This window comes from Ammospiza caudacuta, chromosome 3 (genome assembly GCF_027887145.1).
Source record: "Ammospiza caudacuta isolate bAmmCau1 chromosome 3, bAmmCau1.pri, whole genome shotgun sequence".
NCBI lineage: Eukaryota > Metazoa > Chordata > Aves > Passeriformes > Passerellidae > Ammospiza > Ammospiza caudacuta.
This window is the reverse complement of record NC_080595.1, coordinates 66,096,233-66,119,247: the sequence shown is the minus strand read 5'-3', so window position 1 is coordinate 66,119,247 and position 23,015 is coordinate 66,096,233. Positions and strand designations below refer to the sequence as shown.

Genomic DNA, 23,015 nt, shown 5'->3' with positions numbered 1-23,015 from the left:
AAGTTTTACAATTGTTACTTAAAAATGTGTATATATATAAAGTGTGTGTGTGTGTCTGTCTGTCTGTATAGATTAACCAAGTTAACAGTTTGCACTAGGATGATTAAATTCTCACTTTGAAGGCCTAATTTTGAAAGAGGAAATAAATCAAATGTGAACTTTTGCTATTACGAGTTGGGGTAAGAAGAACATTTTGCTTCCTGTGTTCAGCACCAAACCACTGAAATTGCCTAGTTTAATTTAAATAATTTTAATAATTTACTAATCTGGCACAAAATTAGAGCAAAACTTAACTCTTGCCTTTACTGTACCTGTTGCAAAGGCAATATGACTTCCTAGCAAGAAGAGAGTGTTGCAGTTTTAAGACAATGCTTGCTCTAGACTTTTGTTTAAAGTGTATGTTTCTCTTTAGAGAAGTGCAGTAGCACAATGCTAAGTTTAACATTCTTTACAGAGCACTAAGGAGCTTGTTGAGGTCAACAGGAAATAGAGCTGCTGTTATTTAGTGACACCATTTTCAGAGAGACCAAGTTGCTAGGCAAAGTATTGTTAGGTGTACAATAAATTTAACAATAACATGTTATTACATGTGTAAATTGCCCAGAAATTCTCCATTTAATAAGTACATCTTGTTAGTTGACACACAATTATGTTAATGCAATGGAATTGGAGAGTAATTTAAATGTAATTATCATTTTAGGGCTTAAAAGATAAATCGTACTGAACATGGAACTTGTTCTTATAGACTATGTCTGAAATACCAAGTATGTCTGAAATACTGTCTTACTGTTTTACCTTTGAAATTCATTTTTATCCAATGGAATAGAATAAATGCAATTTGTAAATCAAAATACAATCGTGCTGCTCAGTGGTTCAGTTCCAAGTTTAGACTTGCACAATTAAGGCAATCAGAAAACATATCCTTAACTGAGGTTCAGTGTAATCACGTATGTTATCATGGCTTCAGTTTTTCTGTTTTACTAATGTATAGTCTAATCATAAATTATAAATAATTAATCTGCATTTGTAATACTACATTAAATTTCTTATCAAGCTTTCTTCAGTATTTAACTGTCTGTCTGTCTATGTATACATATTCATGTCCTATTTAAGGGATAAGATTAATTTTCTGCCATCAATATGTTCTAACATCAGTTTAGGAAAAAATAAACAATAATAATTGTTTGTTAATTTATTGATTTCACTAGGTCCTTATTTTTTTAATGTTAATATTTAGGATTTTTATGGATTTAATTATTATGAGATGTGTTTTTATTTTTTATATTTCATCTCTTGGTTTTTATTTAAAACTCCTCTGTTCCTATTAATGCCAGCTGCTTTCTGGAGCAGTGCTTAACCATCAAGCTGTTAAACAGGTGATAAGCTCAATTTTAATTGAATTTAAATACTGTCTAGTTGCTTGATTCTAGACCATGATGGAGTCTTTGGTAAGAAATGTCATCTCCCATACCTTCTGAGGCAGTTTTGAGCATGCAAAGATGAATAATCAGGATAAGCCAACCAACTTTAACCACCTCCAGAATTAGTCTGCTGGAAAAAGGAGTTGTTGGAACCTGGTTTGGCGACCACAATTGAGTTGAGGCAAAATAACCAAGCCTTTGCTTCCAAGGCAGCAAAGTATCATCCTAAACATTTTTTTCCTGGTAACTCCTCAAACATTTCTAAATCCACAGATTTTACTTTCTTCTACTACACATTGAGACAGTAAAAGAACAATGCAAGGACCACCCCACAGTTTTGAGAAAGCTGCATTTTCTCCTGCAGTCTTCAAACAACTGTGTAAACACAGTAAAAGAATACCAATATTATTGTTCTGAAATCCTTGGAATATTAAGCAAAGTCTTCTTAATTTAGAAAAAAAATATTTATAACTGTGTGAAGGTGTACTGTGACAAGTGTTTCAAAAATCTGGAAACATTGGTCAATATCCTCAGCCTGATGTTAAGGCTGCTCTGCTCTATTTTCTTTAGAAAGTCATTTGCATCACATGCTGTTTGGCAAATGGAGACATTGTTTTATGTGTTACATTCTTGTACAGTTTTTTAAGCAACAGGGATCTCTGGATGTCAGAATGGTCTATAAGCATAAGAGTTCTTCACTAAGGGCACTGGCATTATTCCAGCCATCTGTTGTAGAATAAATTCCATCCAGTATGATTTTCTAAAATCAGTATGCTTTTTGCTGTTTTGGTTATGTTTGACTGAATATTTTATTGAGAAGTGTATGTCACTAAGTATTGGTCAAAATAACCCAAGCTGCCATTCTTCTCAGCAAAGCTTGGTTTTATTCAGGTTTTGTGTTGGAGTAGATATAAAATGAAGTTTAAGACTGAACTTTTATAGAATCAGCAATTTTGTTACTGAGAACATAAGAGGAGGGAAAGTGCAAAACAAGAAATCTAAGAGTAATTTAATAATCCCAATTGTTTAGAACAAGCTCCTTCAAATGACAGAGCATCTTTTAAAGGATATAAATTAACATTGCACATGAAATTTTGAATTCTGTTTGAGGTGCATATCTTGATCTGCTAAGTATTGCTTCCTGCCTGGTTGGTGGCACTAATTCAGCAATACTCATGTGCACCTTTCAGTGCCAGTATAGCTCAGAACCACCACAGAACAATCTTGTCTTTTACTCAGGTCGTTGCTGGGAGCCCTGGAAGGGAGACACAGAGTGCTTTTGAAGACTCTGGGTTGACATTAGTACCTGGATTTATTGCTAGACAATCAGAAGGTCATAAAGGGCAGAACAAGGATCAAGGCTATTGTGGCAGTAGTGGTTTAAGGACAGTGATTTAGATGGGCTGCCCATCCCTACAGTTGGTCAGGTTTAATGTCTACATATCAATCCTTTTGATTCAGGTCAGAGAAGTCGTATTGAAACCGAGGTAGCAGTGTGTCACAAAGAAATCCGTGCTGTAAATGTCAATGCAGCAATGGTTTTAAGGATGTTTCAATTAATCTTCTGTGCTTGCTAAAGGTGTGAGTTAGGCCTGTTTGGAAAACTCTGAGATGGGCATGTTTTGGTTACCCTTTTTCAACCCTATGAAGTTAAAAAAAAAAGCAGAGAGAGAGAGATTTTATGGATTGAAAGACAATTTCTGAAATGCTTGGCTGAGGGCTTACCAAAGATTCCTTGACAGCAAACTATAATTACACAATGAACTTATTTAAACAAAGATTATTTAAAAGTTGCCATTTTTACTAATACAGAGTGCATACAAAAGAAAAACACAATTCTATATATGTTGATCTCAGGAAGAATTCAGAATTGAAAACTGTTTTCATGCTGTGTCACTCCAAGGTACTAGTACATTTTTGCTGTAAGGTATTTGCTTTCCCAGTGAAGGGAAAAAAGTCACAAAATCTCTTGTCTTCACAAGAAGAGCAAGACAACAGGATTTTTTTTGTTCCTATTTCAGATGTTAGGTTAATTTTTTGATCCGTTTTCAGCAATAGCAGAGACAATAATATCAGCTGTATGAGAATTACAAATATGATTATCCTCACTCTTGCAGTTCTGCAAGTTGTTAGAGTGATCTGTATCCAGAAAAGTAATCTGTAAAACCTATTCAGGGAATCTTTTTCCAAAAGAACTATTTCAAATCCACGGACTTCAGTCTGTCAAGAAAAGCACTGCAAAATTTTCTAATTGTTGTGCCACAGATTTCTTTTTATCTCAGCTCTTTCATCAGTTTGTGAGTTTGCTTTTTCTTTTGTTTTATAAAGTTACATTTTCAATCTTTTCTTGTCTTTTCTCCTTGAAGAATTATACTCATCTACTGTTTGACCTTTTGCCAAAGAGCTTTGTAGTCCATAAACCCTTTTCTCTCCTTCCTACTTTCTCCAGAGTGATGGATCTCTGGGAAACGCATTGCTTCCTTCCCAAGCTATCAGGACTAATCCAGTCTGAGACTCCCATCCTTGCTAGGACAAAGGGAAGGTGCTGCAGGCATTTAAAGTGGAGCATGCCTCACCCTATTGACAGTCTCTTGGTTTGGCATGTGGGAATGATCATTGATTTATCTCAAAGTTCTGCCTCTGGCACTGACTTATAAAACACAGTGCCAAAAAAGACATCATACACATGGCACCTGAACAATTGGGTTATTCTTAGTGAAGTAGGATAAATTGATTCTTTCAACTTGATTGTGAATATTTTTTTAAATTCTTTTTGCAACTGGTGCACCTATGACTGCAGCATGTCTGAGAGCCTGTTGTCTGGATTTCCTTTGTCTGAGGTAAGAAAGATGAAGAGCTGGTGTTATGTGGTAACAGTGTATTGTGGAGAAAGCCAGACACATGACAGGGGATTGATCCCATCAGAACCTGGCCTCCATGCAAGGTGCAGGGACTGCAGCATGCTTGATAGAGTGCTTTGCAATCACAGTATTGCCATAAAGAGCACTTTTGGCCAATCACATTGGAAAGATCTAGTATGTTGAAATTAGTAACAATAGGGAAGTTTAAATAAAGGGGGCATTCAGCTTCGTATTTCTTTTTGTTTAAAGATACAAGGTTTTATATGCAATAAAATATCTGACCAGAAAAAGATGCTGTTAGCTGTGTGTATTTAAAAACATTTCATCATTTCATACAGCTGCATTTAAAAATATATTCAAAACCAGACTAATAATTTGTGAGTGTCAACTGGAGTAATCACTTATGCTTTTTTCTGATTGCAAATTGAAGGTTTTATGTTTACATACAAGTCAGGTTTTGATTTTGGCTTTATTTTTCTCTTATTTAGTCTTGTCATTTGGGCCTTCAGGAAATAGCATGGCATCATGTTTCCAAATGTCAGAGTCAGAGGTATTTTATTTAAGTTGGAAATTTTTGGTTTGCTTTCTTTTGCTTTGTTTTTTCTGGGGGTGGGGAGAGATGGGCTTAGGACTTAAGTAATTAAAAGTTATTTGTTTTCATGATCTGGATGAAGTGTTTTTGCCAGATGCCTAACATACCTCTGAGATCCAGGCAGAAATTTGTCACATCAACCAGGAAATCCTTATCAAAACACAGCTTGGATCTCTGGTGGCACTGAGTGTATCGTTTGATAAGTGAGCCCTATTTTCTTGTCTGCACACCAGTCCTTTGTAGCAAAGGGCATTTATTAAGGAAACAGATGGGGAAACATCAGTTATCTTTTGTGCCTTCTGTTTTCTATAAAAGGCCAGCAAGACAAGGCAAGCTCAGCCAAAATAATTGAAGGCTTCATAGAGTAAGTCAGGTGAGTCAGGGTAGAATAGAATAGCTCCAGCAACATTGTAGTTCCTGATTTTAAAAATATGTTTGTCATGCAGATTGGTAAAACAGCTCAAATTTTGAAAAGCCACAGAAATTATCTTTCAAAGACATTTTGATCAATGATATTACTTTTACTAATACAAGCTGTTGTGCTATGTATACATGTAATTGGTATGAACCATTTCTGAAAAAAGATTTTTTTTTTTGATATTTGGGAGCTGCAGAGGTGCTGAACCACCAGCTGCAGTTTTTATGGGCTTCTGCAGAAATAGTGAACCACTATAAAAATCCTAAGATATCTTTAATCAAAATCATAGATATTAAGAGCAGGTTTTTTTTGTCCTGGTTTTAAGTTTGTCACAGCCATGTGGAGGGCTGACCTTGGCCAGCTGCCATGTGCTCACCCTGTTGTTCTCACTCCCCTCCTCAACAGAACCAGGACAAAAAAAATGAGATTAAAAAACTCATGGGCCAAGATAAAGGCAAGGAGATCACTCACCAATTATTGTCAAAGAGAAAAGAGATGCAATTTGGGAAAAAAATTATCTAAATTTATTGCCAATTAAAGTGGATTTGGATGGTTGGAAACAAAAACTAAACACCCATTGCCTGGCTTTATTTCCCAGCCTCAAATTCACTCTGTCATTCCCAACTCGTCTACCTCCCCACCCTGACTGGTGCATGGGCATTGGGAATGGGGATCAGCCCATGACAATCCTCTCCTGTCTCCTGCCTTGTGCTGTTTCCCTGCTCCAGCCTGGCCTCCCCAGGGACTGCAGGGCACTCTGTCCAGGCACATGGAGCACCTCATCCTCCCCACCTCCATCCTGGGCCCCAAAGGGCTGTTTCTCACACCTTTTTCCCCTCATTAATTGCTCGTGGGCTGTGTCCTGCCCATCCCTACACTCACTTCCCTAAGGCACTGCCATCTCGTCTGGGGGCCTCAGCCTTTCCCTAGGATGGGAGAGTGGGAGCCCACTTAAACTAGCCATGTCCAACACAGGGCAGGTCCCCCACTGCCTGGCACCCAGCACAGGATTGTGAGTAAAATGTGAGTTAATTAGCTATACTAGAATGAAAACAGTATGAGTTATAGACAGTTTCTTTCATCTGATTTTTTTTCATGGCTAGGCTTCATACTTCTCATAACTATGAGGCTTTTAATTGCGTTCACTAATGGGATATTTCTTAATTTATAGTAGGAAGTTAAATAAATTAAAAAGTAATCACCAAAACCTGAGGAATTACTCATAAAATTCTCCAGAAGAAAGTATGTAGAGAGTGAATAGTACCAGGTTCTGTTTTTTGCAACAATTTCTGTTTTTGTAACAATGGGATTACAATAGTTTAATCAGGTTTAGTGATGAAATGCTGCCCCAGCAGTATTGTAGAGTCACGCAAACTTGTGTTAGGCAATATCCCATAAAAGTTGGGCCTCCTCAACTCCACATAGTTTTGCCAGTGAAGGACAGAACGAGGAGCACAGTGACATGGTGGAACAGCACAAGTTAAGAAACATATTGGAAATGAAAAATATCATGTTAACATATAAAATAAGATCATAAATATCTCTGTGTCTTAATACTTTCTCAAGTATTCAGAAAAAAAAAAGTGACTTTTTTTTCTACAGTGTAGTATATTGCTTCATATTACTTTGATTCTGTTGAGGTATCTGATGATATTATCCCTCAGACAATATTAATAGCTTGCCTGTTATGGTAGTTATAATATCTAGATACAAGTGGAATTATGTTTCCCATTGCCTAGATTAATGAACTGAATGGGTAAAAAACTACAGTCATAAGCAGAGATTTGTAAGCCCATATTATACATGTACATAAATCACTTTTTTTGCAAATGCTAAGTGTCAGCCTGGTTCAGCTTAAATCCATGTTTGCTGCCTTTAAATTGCAGGAAAAGAAGTTTGATTCCCTACCTTAGTACTTTCAGTTTCCAGATTTGTGCTGTTATTAATCATTACCTGTTTGCCATTGATAACATTGCTGCTTCCCAAGGCAATGAAATTGTTGTATTATTGCCACAATAATGCAGTTTTTCTATAGACTTGTGATACCAACTGCGTTTTCTGTTATCTTTAATCACTTCTGTTAGTGGATTCACAAGATGAAAGAGCTGTTTTGGAGGTCTCTTAAAATAATCTTTTTTCATTTTAATGTTTTTGTTCTTCTAAGATATGTATTGTGTAGCATAACAAAATGTAATTTTACAAAGCCAGGGAGTCTAGACCTCTTAGCTACCTGCATCTCAAGGAAACTGTGCAAAGTCCTAGGAAACTCCCTTATCCAACCAACTTATGAGTTTGTGTTCATTCATTGAATGTTCATTCATTTTCTCAGGCCCAAAGCAAATGGATTGCCAGTTTAGGTATGAAAGCTTCAAGTTTAGGATTAGTTATATAGAAAGACTTAAAGGGATGGTTATCTGCAATGTCTTGTGTGCCTTGCCTCAAACTCATTATTTCAATTATGTCTGTCCTTTTCAAAGCAGAACTTGAATTTCTTTTGTTTAGAGGCAGCTATTCATAAGTAACCAAAATTATCGCACTTTCACACTAGTGCCAAATTCACCTTTCCCTTTACAATTGAATAAGGTGTAGCTTTTTTACTGGCCAACATTCAGTGGTTCGTGAGTGGCTCATGAAGCATGCAGTGGAGTTTTCCATCTGCCATTCTTTTCTTCCTATCGAGACTTAATAGAGTATATATTTTCTTTCCAAAATATTGCACTTTAAGCTTGAAAAAGACTTTTTCTGTCTTGTGCTCCAGCTTTCATGATGTGGCACTAATCTGCCATATCTGAGCAATATCTTTTCGTTTCAAAATACACTGACTGGTTTGTTCTTATTGCAGTGTCAGTATTGAGTGAGGGTGTGTCCTGTAGCAGATGTGTCACCTCTTGGTGCTATGCTGATATGAAGGGACTCATTAAAATAAGGAATTGTTCATATTTTGTATGCTTTTAAAGATTCTGGAACACCATCAATTTATTGTTAATATACCTGACAGTCTTGTATTTTTTCATGACATACATTATTAGAGCCAGATAATAATATTAGTAACAGATGTTTATTATAAATGGATAGATGGCTGTCTTCAGGTTCTTGATAACAAAAGAAAAGTGCCACTTAACAGCTGTCTTCAGTGCAAGTAGAGACTGCATACTTCACTGTCAGGTCCATGCTGGTGTATTCAGCTGGGTGATTTTTGGTGGATCTATAGCCTATTTGTTCTTCAAGTCCTTATTTTTAAAATTAAGATAGTGGTGTTTCTTGTCCTTTTATAAGAGTCTTCAGATAAAAGGCACAGTTGCTGAATTGCAAATTTATTTAATTATATATGTAGGCTTGCTAACAACCACAGAGGATGTGAACAATTGAAGAGAAATAGCTGAGAAGGATCAGCCCTGCAATACCTATCCCAGGATAGACAAGAGTTACCAATCACAAAGGATTACCAAATCCAACTTGAGGTAGATGTCTTGTAGCCTCATTTTCTCCACAAGTAAAATGAGTTGCTCCTTAGCTTTGTCCTCCCTCTTTGCCCCCCTGTATCTTGATGTGTAAGTAAATGGAGCCTTTTACAGTATTATTCAAAAATTTTGAAATAGTGCTGTTCAACATCATGGCGATGTACGGGTTCAATAAGCTGAAAATGAGAACAAATGAATAAGGATTTGTAAATAAAGGAAGTGATTTCATTTTATACTCTCCTAATTCTTGGTCTTTCCCATTAGCCACTAGAGAGCAGCTTTCCACAGGACCTAAAAGAGATGACTGTACTGCAGAGTTCCTAAAATGTAAACAGGGAATGTCTCCAAAATTGCCATGTTTGAAAGTCATTTTATAAATAAGTTCAGGCAGTATGATTGTAGATCATATTGAGTTTGTTCCTGACCCAATTTAAATCTTAGCACTTCATACTTCGTGTGTCTGAAGGCATAATGTTCTGTGACGTAAGCATAAGTATACATATTCTCATATGCCATCAATGGGCATAATTTTAATAAGGTTTGTGATTTTGCAGTCATGTCATTGCAGTTTAAATTGAAAAAAAAAACCCAAAAAAACCCAAAAAAACAAAAAAACCAAACAGTCAAGCCCCAAACTGTAAGCTATTTCAAATGGAAAATAAAAAAGCCATATTAGGTGAGAACAAAAGATCACCTAAGCACGGAAATCTGCCTCAAGCAGCAGCCGGTTGCAGTTGCCTAGTGAACAGTGCAGGACCCTGTAGAGCATGGTCATTCCTTCAATTTACCCTCTCAGTTTTCAGCAGTTGGTAATTATGAGACTTCTTAAACCAAAGGCTCTAGCAAGACCATCATTTTTATCTGATATCAATGGACTAATTTTCCATGAAATTATCTGCATTTTTTCTGTCTAAAACACAAAAGCCTGTGGAAATATATTTCCCAGGTTCATTATTAACCCTGTAAAAATATATTTCTTTTTTCTTTTCAACTTGTCTCACTTTATTGCAGCCAACTGCCTCTATGGCTAGTGCTAAAAACGTAATAAAACCTGCTCCTTACCTATTTACATTATGTAATCCTTGATTTTTAAGAGTTTTTCATATTCTCCTACAGCTCTCTCTTTTCTGACTTCAAGAGCCCTAATTGATTATGTCTGTCCTCAGTAGAAATCTTCCACTATTCTGATAATCCCTGTCACATTTCTTTGTACTTTTCCAGCTTTACTGTATCTATTGTTGCAAGTGTGGTGCTCTCTTCAATAGTACAGTTTTCTGTTTCATTGCCCACTCTTTCTTAATGATTTCTGAAATTTGGGGGTTGTTTATCTTCAAGATGACATTTTATGCTAATTTTCTGGAATAATTTTATAATTTCCTGAGTAGTGATTGTTAATTTAGAATCATCCACTGTGTACGGTAAATATTCTTTCCCGTGGAGGTACATAATTTTGCATTTATCAGGACTTTATTTCATTTGTCATTTTGATGCCTACTCATTCACTGTTGCAATATTCTGGAAATTTTACTATTGTCTACCTTGCAGATTTGGATAGACATAAAGTTTCTGCATCTTCCCACATAACTTCCCATTAAAACATACTTCCTTCAAGTGTTCAGTTTTTCTGAAGCTTTATGAAAGAAGTTATACTAGGAAGGTTCAGTCACTGATTCTTAACATCTTTTAGCAAAAATATTGTTAATTCTCCCTAACAAATTGCATTAATAATTTCCCCCCCCCAATCTAACCTGTAATCTTCCATACAGGAAGAGAACAAACTGGTCAAATAGTATTTGAGCAAATTTATATCCATCACACTGATTGTTGACAAGACATTTTTTATCTCACCTCTGACTCCTGACATACTTCTACAAGAGTGGAAGAGAAAGTCCAGTGTATAATAATGCTGAAAGTTAATACTTGCCTTTGAATAACTTTCACCTTACAGATTAAACAAAATAAAATATTCACAGTTGCTTAACTAACATAGTAACTTAATTATTAGAGAAACTTAGTGAAATCTACAGTGCCACATGGAGATTTTGAGATCAGGATTTAAATACTGCCTAACTGCATTATATTGAAGCTAAAAGATTTTGTCTGAATCCCATGGGGAATCTGTGGCAGTCCCTGGAACAGCATAGACCCCAGCAGTCTATTCCTGGTCTATCACACATATTGATTAATTTAGTAATAATTATGGTTCTTTTAGATTAAATGGATGGATCACATTATTTTTTTCTTGCTTAGGTGTCTGCACTTAGTCAGAATGGATTTGCCTCTGGAGGCTGACAGTGACACACACTTTTTAATTTAGTATACCAGAAATTTGGGGGGGATTCAATAACTAAAATGTGGATAGAAGCTGGAGTCCTACATTAGGTAGATTGGACTTCACCTCTGCTTTCTAAATAGAAGGTACGATTGGGGTGGGCCAGTGGCTTCTTTTCTAGGATAGTATCCTTACAGGAGGAAGGTCCATTTGTTTAGCTCAAAGGGTTTTACAGCCATATGTGGGGTGAAACCTGCTAGGCAGGGGATGAAGGAAGAGACTTGCAGTTTAGCAGCACGCCCCACAGCAGGGAAGACAGTTGTATCTAGAGGAGAGCACCTATGCATGAATCAATGGTTCCTACCTGAGCTTCTCACAAAGAAAAGACATGAACATCCCTAAAAATATTATTGGTGCTGACAACCATTGTCAGTTCTCAGCAGAAATCTGAGAAATCTTTGATTAGTTTCCCAGAATAAGTTGTCTTTACCCTAAAGTTTTATTTTTCACCATAATTTACTTTGTATCGTGAGATACGTTATTGGAAAATTTGATGACTCCCGTTTTTTCCTCCTATATTCTCAGATGTGCACAAGTTTTATCTATTCCTTCTTCTCTCCAATGTACAATTGCCTGTCAATATCAGGGCATCTTGAATGGGCATTGATCCTTTCTTTCCTTGGCTGAGGTAACAGATCAGCAGGGGTGAGAGAGGTTGATTCTGTTTCAGTTACTTTTTCCTGCTTGAAAGAAGGCAGCTCTCGCTAACCAAAGCTCCTTTTCCACATAACTGCATTGTTTGCCAGGGAAAGCAGCTTCCTGTATCTTCACTGTAAATGGAATTCCCGTCAGAATGTCATCAGGCTAGAGGCAAACCACTGGGTAAACCATTACCACAGTCAAAGCTGTGCCATGCAGCACAACGCAGGAGCCAGCAGGTGCTGCATTCATTGCATAAAGGTGTGCTGTTGCCTTAGCAGAGAAGCAGCAAGCACAATATTATCAGATTATCTTTTCCTTGAGTTAGAAATACTCTCTCTCCAGAGAGGTCACCTATACCACTAAGAAGCGCTCAAGCATTTGGCGTTATGTAAATGTTATTTTTTTCCTATTTTTCCATTAATAATAGGAATTTGCTTCAGACAAGATGCTGTAGTTAGCTTCAAATAATTGTATTAAAATCTGCTGTCTAGCAGGGATTAGAAAGTCATGGACATGCATCATTTCAAACATTGACTGATACATTTATAGGAAGAAAGGTTAACTGCCAGATTTTTTACAATTTTGTGTAAGGTACCATGCGATATGAAATTAAAGTGAACACTGTTAGCCTTCCTCTCCTAGTGTAATACACACAAAATTGGTCAAAACTAATTATAAACACCTCTTTTTTTTGACAGGTCATGACTAGATAGAACATTGGGTTTTTTTGTAAATTCAAGGCAGTAATTTACTGACAAGATGGGGAATTTAAAAGCCTAGATTTAAGCAGCTGATCCAAAATTGTCAGGTTCAGTTTTGCTTCTGGGATTTGCTGTTGTTGTTTTGGTTTTTTGGGGGTTTTGTTGGTTTGGGGTTTTTTTTTTTTTATTTTTGCTAGGCACTGTAGAAAGCTCTGGCTCAGGCAATGTAATCTGCCTTTCATAGTCTATCACAAGGCTCATGATTATTTCTTACAACAGAATATTCAGTGCAACAAATTAGTAGATTCTGCTGTGTTGGTTGGGCTGCATTCCAATTCCTGCCTTAGTGATGTTGGCTGCCTTCAGCACTGCCAGCACAATAATTATTGCTGCGTTTTCTAGACCTTATGAAACCAGCAAGGTGATCACCCCCTTGGAACAGCTGGGGATATGAGGGATGGAAAAGTGGAAAGAAATTGCTGCAACTCTGTGCTATCTTGCCAGCAAGTGCCACTTGAATGATGACAGCTATTGGCAGGGATAGGCCTCTGCTGGGGGAGAGCTTGCAGCAGTGCTAGATTATAGCTTTTCCTGCTTCCAAGAGGAGCTGCTGTGGGCACTGAATTAAAGAAAGCAAACTGGGAGGTGGGGAACACAAAGATTCGAAGGCATATGCAGAAGAGTAGAGAATAAAATCTGACAAGGAGCCAATTTTTGGTTTACTGTATGTGATTGACTCTCCTTATGAAGAAAAAACCTGCCACAAACACTGTCATGTCAGCCATGCAGGTTTGTTAGGCAGCCCTTTCCAGCCTTCCTCACAATGTTAACGTACCGACTGGTATCAGCAAATGGATGCTATTCTTTTTTCAATACAGAGAAGTATAATATTTTTGTCCGGTTTTTACCATATGAAGAACAGGAAGACAGTTTAAAAAGCCTTATTTTAGTTATTTAGCAAAATTTTCATCACTAACATATCTTCTGAGAATGTGCTACTGTGCTTGAGTGTATAATTTGAGTAAGCAAATGAATTTAATCCAGGACACAACACTAGCCTTCAGTACACAGAATAAACACCCAGTAAAAATCTGATTTTAGTCTCAAATTAGTAGATGTAAATTATTCTCAGATAAATGTTTTTGACTGCTTTGACTGGTTTTGACCTTCCCTTCTTTTGAAACTTTTAATTTTATTCCAAATACATTTTTTCTGGACAATCTACTTGCATGGAAGTGTATATTTTTTACACCATTCTCATCACTACTAACACCTAGTAGCTCTGTATAATATATCAAGCATTTATCTTGTGTGTTTATTCTTTTGTCAGAGTTTTGCATTTATCCTTTTCCGTGTCCCTCACATTTTAACTTCTCTGTATAACAGACTAGGAGGAGAGCTTTGCATCTCACCAAGTTGGAACTTTATTAAAGTTTTCCCTTTTCCTGTATTTGTTAGTTTTTAAGTTGATAAAGCTTGAAAGCAAATAAACAGTACTTCAGAAAGAATGTATTAAGAGAAGGAAATATTTGTATCCATACATGAATTGGCTACTAAAAAGGAGTTCAGCACACCTAATTAGTACATTACTCATTACCTACTAGCTTTATATTCATTGCATTTGTAATAGGGGCTAGGGAAAAGGACTGAACAGACTGCTTCTTAATTTTATTGAAGTGTTAATGTTGGAAAAGACTAGAGAATGAGACTATAATCTGTACTGTTTACTTATATTGCAGAGGCTGTGTTTCCAGGGGCAGGTGATAGCTTTTGTATTTTTTTTCAAAACAGAAAGCATAAAATCAAGGAAAACCCATCTCTTTGTGTTTTCCTTGAAATATTCAATGGGAGCAGTGTCTGACTGAGTCACTCTAGCTGTCCATGGGACCTGGAACGACCTAGAGTTTTCCTACAATGACAATGACAGCAGAGAATGCTTCATGTGCTGCCTTTTTTCCCCTTATAATCATGTTCCAAAAAAGATTGAATAAAAATTATTAAATATTGAAATATGATGCAAATTAACCAGTTCAAATCAAAAACTCTCAAGCTGAATTAAGTATTGAACTAGCCTATAAGAATACGACATTTTCTTTATTAACCAAAAAACCCCAAAACAACCAAAAAACCTTGATGCTTTGGATAGAAATGTATGTTCATAGAACTGGGTTGTAGACAGTAATCAGTGTTCCCCAGCTGCCATTGAATTTAAAGGTGCTGATCCTGGGAATTGGGAACGCTGGACATCTGGAAGGTGAGATCTGAGACCTTGTGCTTCTCCCTTGGACTCTGTGTAGAGACCAGATAACAAGTCTGACCCTAAGGCAGCCATGTTGCAGAAAAAATGCCTTCATTCCTTCCACAGTACTTGAAGCTCTCTGAGGATGGATGGCTTTATACACAGGTAATAGGCAAAGTTCAGCAGGTAGAAACTTTTCTGTCTATAACTGATGTCAATTATCTTTCTTCCATAAAGTGATCAGTATAGTTTATATATCAGTTTCCAGGTGATGCCAAGGCATGAAAATGTAGCAGGTGCTTCAAATATTCCATGTAGTAATAATGATTACTCCAGTAGAAGCATCTTGAGAGAGATTTCTGTAAGGACAGTAAAGTCAGCATTCTGCTTATCCAGGTTTAGTTGTGGAATGAGAGATTACAAAGGAGCCCTCTCTGCCTTATAGTTCTGACATGGGCTGCTTGACATTCTCTCACCATGTCATTCTCTCTCTTGCTTTGTGGACACTTATATACCTGCATACAAATAAAACCATCAGGACACAACAACTAATGACTCTAGATTGGCTATTTTCATTTGATTTTCACTCTGATACTAAACGCCTCGTTATTATTTTTATGATGAGACTCAGACCTGATGAGATAATGAGTGATCCCTGCCAACTCCACTCAAAATAATTTGGCTAATGAGGTTTCTTACAGATGTGCCTTTCCTGCTGAGAACTAGAGAATAATTTTTTGTTGTTGTTATAGGGTAATTTTTTTTCGGGTATTAAAACAGAGTTTGTCCTGGACTGAGAATCATACATAGAAGTTAGGTTCACTACCTGAACATACCTGAGATACTTCCTTCTGTAAATTCTATTACAGCATTATCACATCTTTCTTGAGTTTAAAAATGTAATATAGCATAATATGAACCATTGTGTAGAAGCTAGTTGTATTTTTTTTAATGAAACCAAGATCTATTTTATTGATAAATATCTCCATAAGGACAGAAACAATTTGAAAGTATTTGATCAGGCTAATCTTTCTGAATGATCTCTGCATGCTTGATTTTGCCTTCAGGCTTTACTGCAGGCCAATTCAGATTATTCAATCATTAATTATTATTAAATCTTAATTCAAAAGCATTTTTACATTTAGAATTTCTCAAGCTTTCTCAGCAGTGTCAGTAAAATTGAATTTTGCCACCTTAAAGTGTGGGTGCCGGTGCTTCGATGTTCTTGCTAGAAGGATGTGAACAGGGAAGAGAGAGAAAAAGACTAAGAGAGAGAGATGGAGGGAGAAATAAGGGTCAGCCAAAGAGGTGGAAGGAAACTCTTTGTTTGTTGACTGTATGTTGACAGTGTTTAAACCAATTCCCACTGGTGGTCACTAACCCATCTGTCCTTTGGCCACAGTCACAGCTAGCCTTCTTGTTACACCTTCTTCTTGGCATTCGGCAGCTGAGTATTTAGTGCTACAGCATTATCTTGGTTTTAAGGTAAAACAGAATCTCATACCTTGACCTAATTATCAGTTTGAGAGCAAACCACTTTTATGCACCTCTCCCTGTGTTTGGTGGCATGCAAATATGTCATATTAAATAATTTGCGAATCGTTAATTCAAGTGTTCATGAGCAGGAAATAAAATATGCTACAGGGATTAAAACTTAGCACCTGTTGCTAAAGGTCATCCTGTAGCTGAACTACTATTTATTGATAGTCTCATGGGTAGAAGAGTTTCCATTAGATGGATTTTTTAAATTTTCTTTCAGACACACAAAAAGAATGTGTTCTGACAAATCTCTAATTCTTGCTACTGGTGGCCAGCCAGAAACAAGAAACTCTGTTCTCTAAAAGCATACACATATGCACACACACACACAAAATTTGCTGTACCCTGATTTTAATATTTGTGCTCTAAATTGTGTCATGAACTTAAGACTCTTACCCATCTAAGCAAGTCTTTGGGATCGAGTGTGCAATTGTATACAAAATTTAGAAACAAATGAATTAACTGAAATGTTCTGCTGGTTTCAAGAGCTTTGAAATGTAATATGCCTCACAAATTCTGGATTTTTGTTGTTGTTTTAAATATTAGTAAAAGCGAATTTGGTCTTGTACAGTAAAAACTATAGCCATTTCAGGCACAATTATCTCTACAATGCTGTGTAGATATGCTTCTCACTACTCCGTAACAGCAAACCTACTGTACAAAACTTGTACTTGCCATTTTTTTATTATTGCCATGCTCAGTTAGGGAAGGCAGCAACTGAGACTAAGAATGCACTCTGTACCTGAGGAGAGGTTTGTTGTCCTCAGTAAGTCACAGCAGAATCCACTTATACAAAATATGATGCAGGAATGTGGTTCTACACAGGATTTTTAAAAACTATGATTAGCTTCTTATCAAGAGTGGTGAAGGCCTATTCCTTTTCTCAGAAACATCAAATGGATTAAGGATGGTGGCTTAGTATTATATATGTGATTCCTTTGAGGAACGAATGGACAAGTGGAAACTAATTCCTTCTTGATTTTAACTTGAATTACCTGTTCTTGCTATGGTCTTGATGGTTTATATTAGATGCACCAAGAACACCATTGTGTCCACAGCTCTTCACAGCATTTAATTTCAGTGTTGCCTTTTTTACCTTTCTTCTTACAAAAAAAAAAAAGGTTTTTATCTACCCTGCTGTCTTACAGTAAAAGACTTGACTCACATGCGCATGCACGCTTGCAGACATGTATGTGTATTTCACATAGATTTGACTTTCAAAATATTAATCTGTTTTTCTGCTGGGTGACTGTGGAGAATTTTCTGAGTAACTGGGCTCTCTATCTCAGGATACTATCTGAAATTTTGATGAAAAATTAAATGAACCTCTCTAAGGAATGGCACAAATAAATGCATTCTGCCTCAAAATGATGGAAGTGCTGGGGGAGTGTTAGCTGGGGATATTGTACTCATGCAGGCAGGCTTTAGCATTAGAAATCCTTCATAAGCTAAAGGCCCAAAAATACTTGTGTTTATTTGACTCTTTTAAATTTTCTATGCCATAGAGCATAGAACTGAAAGTATTTTTAAAACTTAAAAGCTAACATAAACAAGAAGGGAATTATTAGATGGTGTGGGCATCTGATACAACACAGTTTTGCTGAGGGGACTTAATGACTTAGTGATTAGAGCTTAATTTCCTTAGCTCATTCTTAGTGTGAGCCATTCAATGATAGAAACCGTGGTTGTTTGATTCTCCTGCACTGTAATTTAAGCTAATACTCTTCTTCCTTTGGATTTTGCTGAGAGCCTGTTACCACCATTCAGCCAGTTGTGTGACCCTGCCCCAGCCCTGGCGTGCTGAGCGCCTGTGTGCTGTGTTTGCTGTCCAAGGACCTTGGCTGGCAGGGGCTGTACAGATCCTCTTGTGTGTCTCTGCCTATGTGAACTTTAATTTATATCAGTGCAAAGTTTAGATTCTGTATCATTGTAAAGTAGTCGTGGTTGAGTTTCTTCTCAAGGAGATTTCTGAGCAAAGGCACTTAGTCATTTTCTATTTTGGAGTTTGTGTTATAAATCATCTTTTGACTGGTTTCTTCTTTGTGGCTCCTTTCTGAAATTCTAGTCCAATCATATAATTTAAGAATCATCTCCAGATGTTTTTCATTTTCCTCTGGAAATTCAGCTCATAGATCCCTCAAGGTCAGTAACACTGTTCATCTATTAACAACAACCAGCCTCTGTGAAGAACATGGAAATAGTTTTTGAGCTATACCAATTTGGCACTATATGGGTTCATTTTATTTTCTGTTTATTTTTACAACAGTTTGCCAGAGTCTGGAAAAAAATAATGTGTTAGTAAAATAGTCCCCTTTAAATAAGGTCTTCTGTAATTTTATCAGTGAATACATCAAATCTGCCTAAGAAGACAATGTGGTGAGTGATTATTTTCTAACATTAGAACCCGATTGTCCATAATCCTACATTCTGAGTTCACTGCATTATTAGCGTGGAATTGAATTAAAACATATTTTTCTTTTTCAACCACATTATACTTTTTCATCCAAAGCAACCTTTTCTCCTTTTTGCTTTTCTCAATTTAAACTCTTTCTCTGAATCATAGAATCACAGGATGGTTTAGGTTGGAAAGGACTTTAAAGATTATCTAGTTCCAGCACCCCTGTCATGGATAGGGACAATTTTCACTAGACCACATTTCTCAAAGCCCCATCCAACCCGGTCTTGAACACCTCCAGAGACTGAGGAGTCCACAGCTGCTCTGGGCAACTTGTTCCAATACCTTGCCACTCTCACAAGAAAGGGTTTCTTAGAGTTCCTAATATCTAATCTAAATCTACCGTCTTTCAGCTTAATGCCATTTCCCCTTGTCATGTCATTACGTGCCCTCGTTAAAAAAATCCCTCTCCAGGTTTCTTGTAAGCCCCTCTTTGCAAGTGGGAGGCTGCTCTAAGGCCTCCCTGAAGCCTTCTCTTCTCCAGGCTGAAGAGTCCCAGCTCTCTCAGCCTGTCTTCACAGCAGAGGTGTCCAGCCCCGTGACCAACTTAGTCAGTGAACTCAGTGGACTTGTTCCTACCAGTTTACACATTTCTTGTATTGAGGACCCCAGAGCTGGATGCAGCACTTCAGCTGGAGTCTCACCAGAGCAGAGTAGGAGAACAGAATCCCTTCCTTCACCCTGCAGGCCATACTGTTTTTTGATGCAGCCTAGGATGGGGTTGGCTTTCTGGGCTGCAAGTGCACTTTGCCAGTTTGTGTTTTGCTTCTTGTCCACAAACAACCCCAAGTCTGTCTACCCAGGGCTGCTCGCAATGCACTCTCTGCACAGCCTGGATTTGGGCTTGGAATTGCCCGAATCCAGATGGAGGACCTTGTACTTGGCCTTGTTGAAATTTATGAGGTTCACACAAATAGACCTCTGAAGCCTGTCCAGGTCCCTCTGGATGACATCCCTTCCCTCCAGTGTGTCACCTGCACCACACAGCTTGGTGGCATCAGCAAATTCACTAAAGGTGCATGAAACCCCAGTGCCCATGTCAATAACAGAAATGTTAAAAGTGCCAGTACCAATCCCTGAGGAGGAAGAAAGAAAATTCCTTGACTTTAAAGATGAATATTTCTTTGTTAGTTCTTTCCTTTATCTCCATAATATCCTTGAAACATCATTAAACATTGAAGCTAGTAGGTATGATTTGAAGAAGTGCAGTTGTTTAACCAAAAATTTTGCAGCAAAGGGATAAAATGCTTTCAAAATCACATCTATATTTTCTCTTGCTATGTAAGGAAATCCCTTATGATTCTGACATCTGTGGAAGAGGAGGAAGCTACATAATACTATTTTTAATAGTCTTTGTTACTACTTTGTCCTACTTTCTACTTTTCTCCTTTTGGAAACACAGTGAGATTTTTTTAGAAAGTAACTCATGTAGAAAGTCTGTATTATATTTTCATTTGTTTGTGGATAAGTTTTAGTGTCTCTTCACCTTCATCTCTTCAGGAGTTAGTAATAAAGATCTAGTTCTGTCCTATAATTTCCATTTCATAAATCCACAATGCACCTTGCCATGTTAGTGTGATCTTCTAAGGAAGACTTGCATTTCCACAGCATTTCATCTGTACATACCTGACAGAGTGCTGCCATTTCACATATCCAGCGGCTCCTGCACACAGCTGATTCCTTGAAGTGACGTGAGAAAATTTAATAGCAATTCTGCCCATGGCAAATGAGAGGTAGATATACATGGACAGAAGTGGTGCAGACTTGTCCTTTTCTTCTGTATTTACCCCCTGCCTTGTGTGCCCTGCTGTCTGGTATTTACTCAACTCAACTTCAACATGACCACAAAATCTGAGTGGTTGCTTGGTACTGAAGGAATTACTAGCAATGGGAAAAAACAAAGAGTACACTGATTTATGAAAAGGAAAGATTCTCACAGAATAGCCATTCATCCAATGCAGTCCCGCAAGAAGTTTTGGTGGAACTGCATCTTTCACCAAGACAAGCAAACAAAACGTGTTGATGCATGGTAGCACAGTTTCATTTTTGACTAAAAGTCATGTCAGGAATATGAGGTTTTCTACTTTTTATACAATTAACTAGCATGCTGCAATTTTCCTCTGTAATTGGCATACTTAACTGGATGATCTCCTGCTGTTTGAATGATTTACATCTTCCCATGCATTGTTTTTTGCTCGCTGAATCTCTACTGTTACTAAACTAAAAACAGTCTAGTGTACAGTCTACACTCTTTTTGCTACTGCTTTGCTCCTCTCATTTACTCTTTGTTTATCTGATGAAAATAAGAGCTCTGTCCTCAGAGGGATAATTTTCCCTTTGTTATCTGTTTAACAGCACTTAGATGTAACAGGTCTTTTGCTGATACACCTAACAGACTTCACACTGACCTATGTAATACTGCTTCATGCCACATGTTGGCATTTTTTAATATAAATTACTGTCTGTAATCAAGGAAATATTTCTTAATGATAAACTTAAAAGCACAGGCAATCTGAGTTTTCATGAAGTTCCTAATACAGTTTGATCTTCCTTTTGCTTCTTCCCAATTCCATTGTCACCATTAGACATGTCTTGGAATTCTGGGAACTCTTCTGTGACTTTCCTCTGCTAGGGAGAGTTGTAGGATAGCACAAATAGTTCAGAAACATTTTGGATCCTGTAGGAACATAATTTCTTTCAATAAATATGTAAAATAAAATGGTAGTCACAATACTAAGACTGGTTATAAGAAGGATGAATTGTGTGAAAGAAGTCTTTGTTGAAAAGAGAAATTCAGTGTTTGACCTGAAATCTGAACACTCAAATTTGAAATTACATGGCTGGCAAACTTTCCCAGGATTATTTTGGCAGTCTCCATCTCAAAGTTCAACAAATGTCAGTACATAGCATGTAATTAACAGCCTTTTTACATTTGCAATGCTGATGTGAATGTAGGCTGTCTTTTAATGAAAAGTTTTCTTATTTAATTTCAAAAAGAAAATGTTCATATGATAGTGGACTGTGGCATAAAAATTGAAAAATTCTCCCATAGCTGTAGCATACAAAAGCAGTAGTTAATTACTCATTTAGTACTTGATCTAAAAGGTGTTATTTTTTAAATGAACAAAGTGGTTGGCACATAAACCTACTTCAGTTCATACACAGCATAATATAAACTCAGTAAAAAGTTATTTGTTGTTTAATGAAATGTAATCAAGAAACAACCACCTGTTCTTTTTTTCTTTCTCTTCCTTTCTCTCTTTCTCTTCTCTTTCTCTTGCTCTTTCTTCTTTTTTTTTTTTTTTTTTGAGTGTGTGGTGTCTACATTGCTGTTATTTTAATTATTAATAATAATAATTTAATTTTAAAATTTTATTTTCATTATTCCCAATTTTGTGAAATTCATCAATTTACCATTCAAGTTAGTGAAATTGTTGGAATGCTGTCAAAGAAACTTCCTGATCTTTCTGTCTAAATTTACTTCACCATTACATTGCCTTCTAATATTAACATAAATATTATTTTTGTCAAAACATGTCATTCTACCTATGGGTTGGGCTACAGTGCTGTATTTTTACATAATGTTAGAATACCATTTAAGGGACATCTGCTATTGGAATTGTGAAATTATTTCTACTGGTACTGTTAGGGAGGCATTTTTTTCTAATATCTGATCTGTCTGTTTGGAATGATATTAAACATCAGACTGGGATTGTTCCCCAATTGATTTTTAATAATACTTTATATTATTTATCTAGAGTCTTGGAGAAGTTTATACTTCAGCTGATGTTTCTGACAGTGGAAGAATGTAAACTAGAGTCATTATCAGTAGAACCTGGTGAAAAAGTTGCATGTATTTGGTTACAGGTAAAAGCCCAGTGACAGAATAGCTAGGGTAGAGAGAAGAGATAAAAATCAAAATGCAGTGAAATTGTGGAAGAGACAGGACCAGGCTAAAGGATGGTGTTGTAAATGGAAACAGTGTAGATGAGAAGAAGTCATAAACCTATCACAGGTATTCAGCACTGATACCCTAAAACATTGTAATAAAACACTGATAAAAACACTGATACCCTAAAACATTTGCTGTTGTATGTAAGAGTGATTTGTGTTTCTCCTCCTGCAAACATACCGTTCTAGGTGAACAGTTTTGTATCTTGGTAGAATATAACTCAGTAACCAGTGAGAAGTGCAGCTTTCATTGAAACTAGAAGTTGAAGCATTTCAAAGTCATCCTATTTTACTGCTGACAAGTATTTTTTTTTAACTAGAGTAATTGTCTTGGATATGGGAAGGGGAAATACCTCTATATATGATTTCTGGTTTGTTCTAATCTATTTATGCTTTTGCTTTT

The 23,015-nt window shown here is 36.7% G+C and overlaps 1 protein-coding gene across 1 annotated transcript in view; it reads left to right on the top strand.

Moving 5' to 3' along the window:
• The window catches only part of NKAIN2 (sodium/potassium transporting ATPase interacting 2), a 516,192-nt gene that overhangs the window by 207,649 nt on the left and 285,528 nt on the right, over positions 1 to 23,015 (top strand). The gene's annotated exons all lie outside the window — the stretch shown is intronic.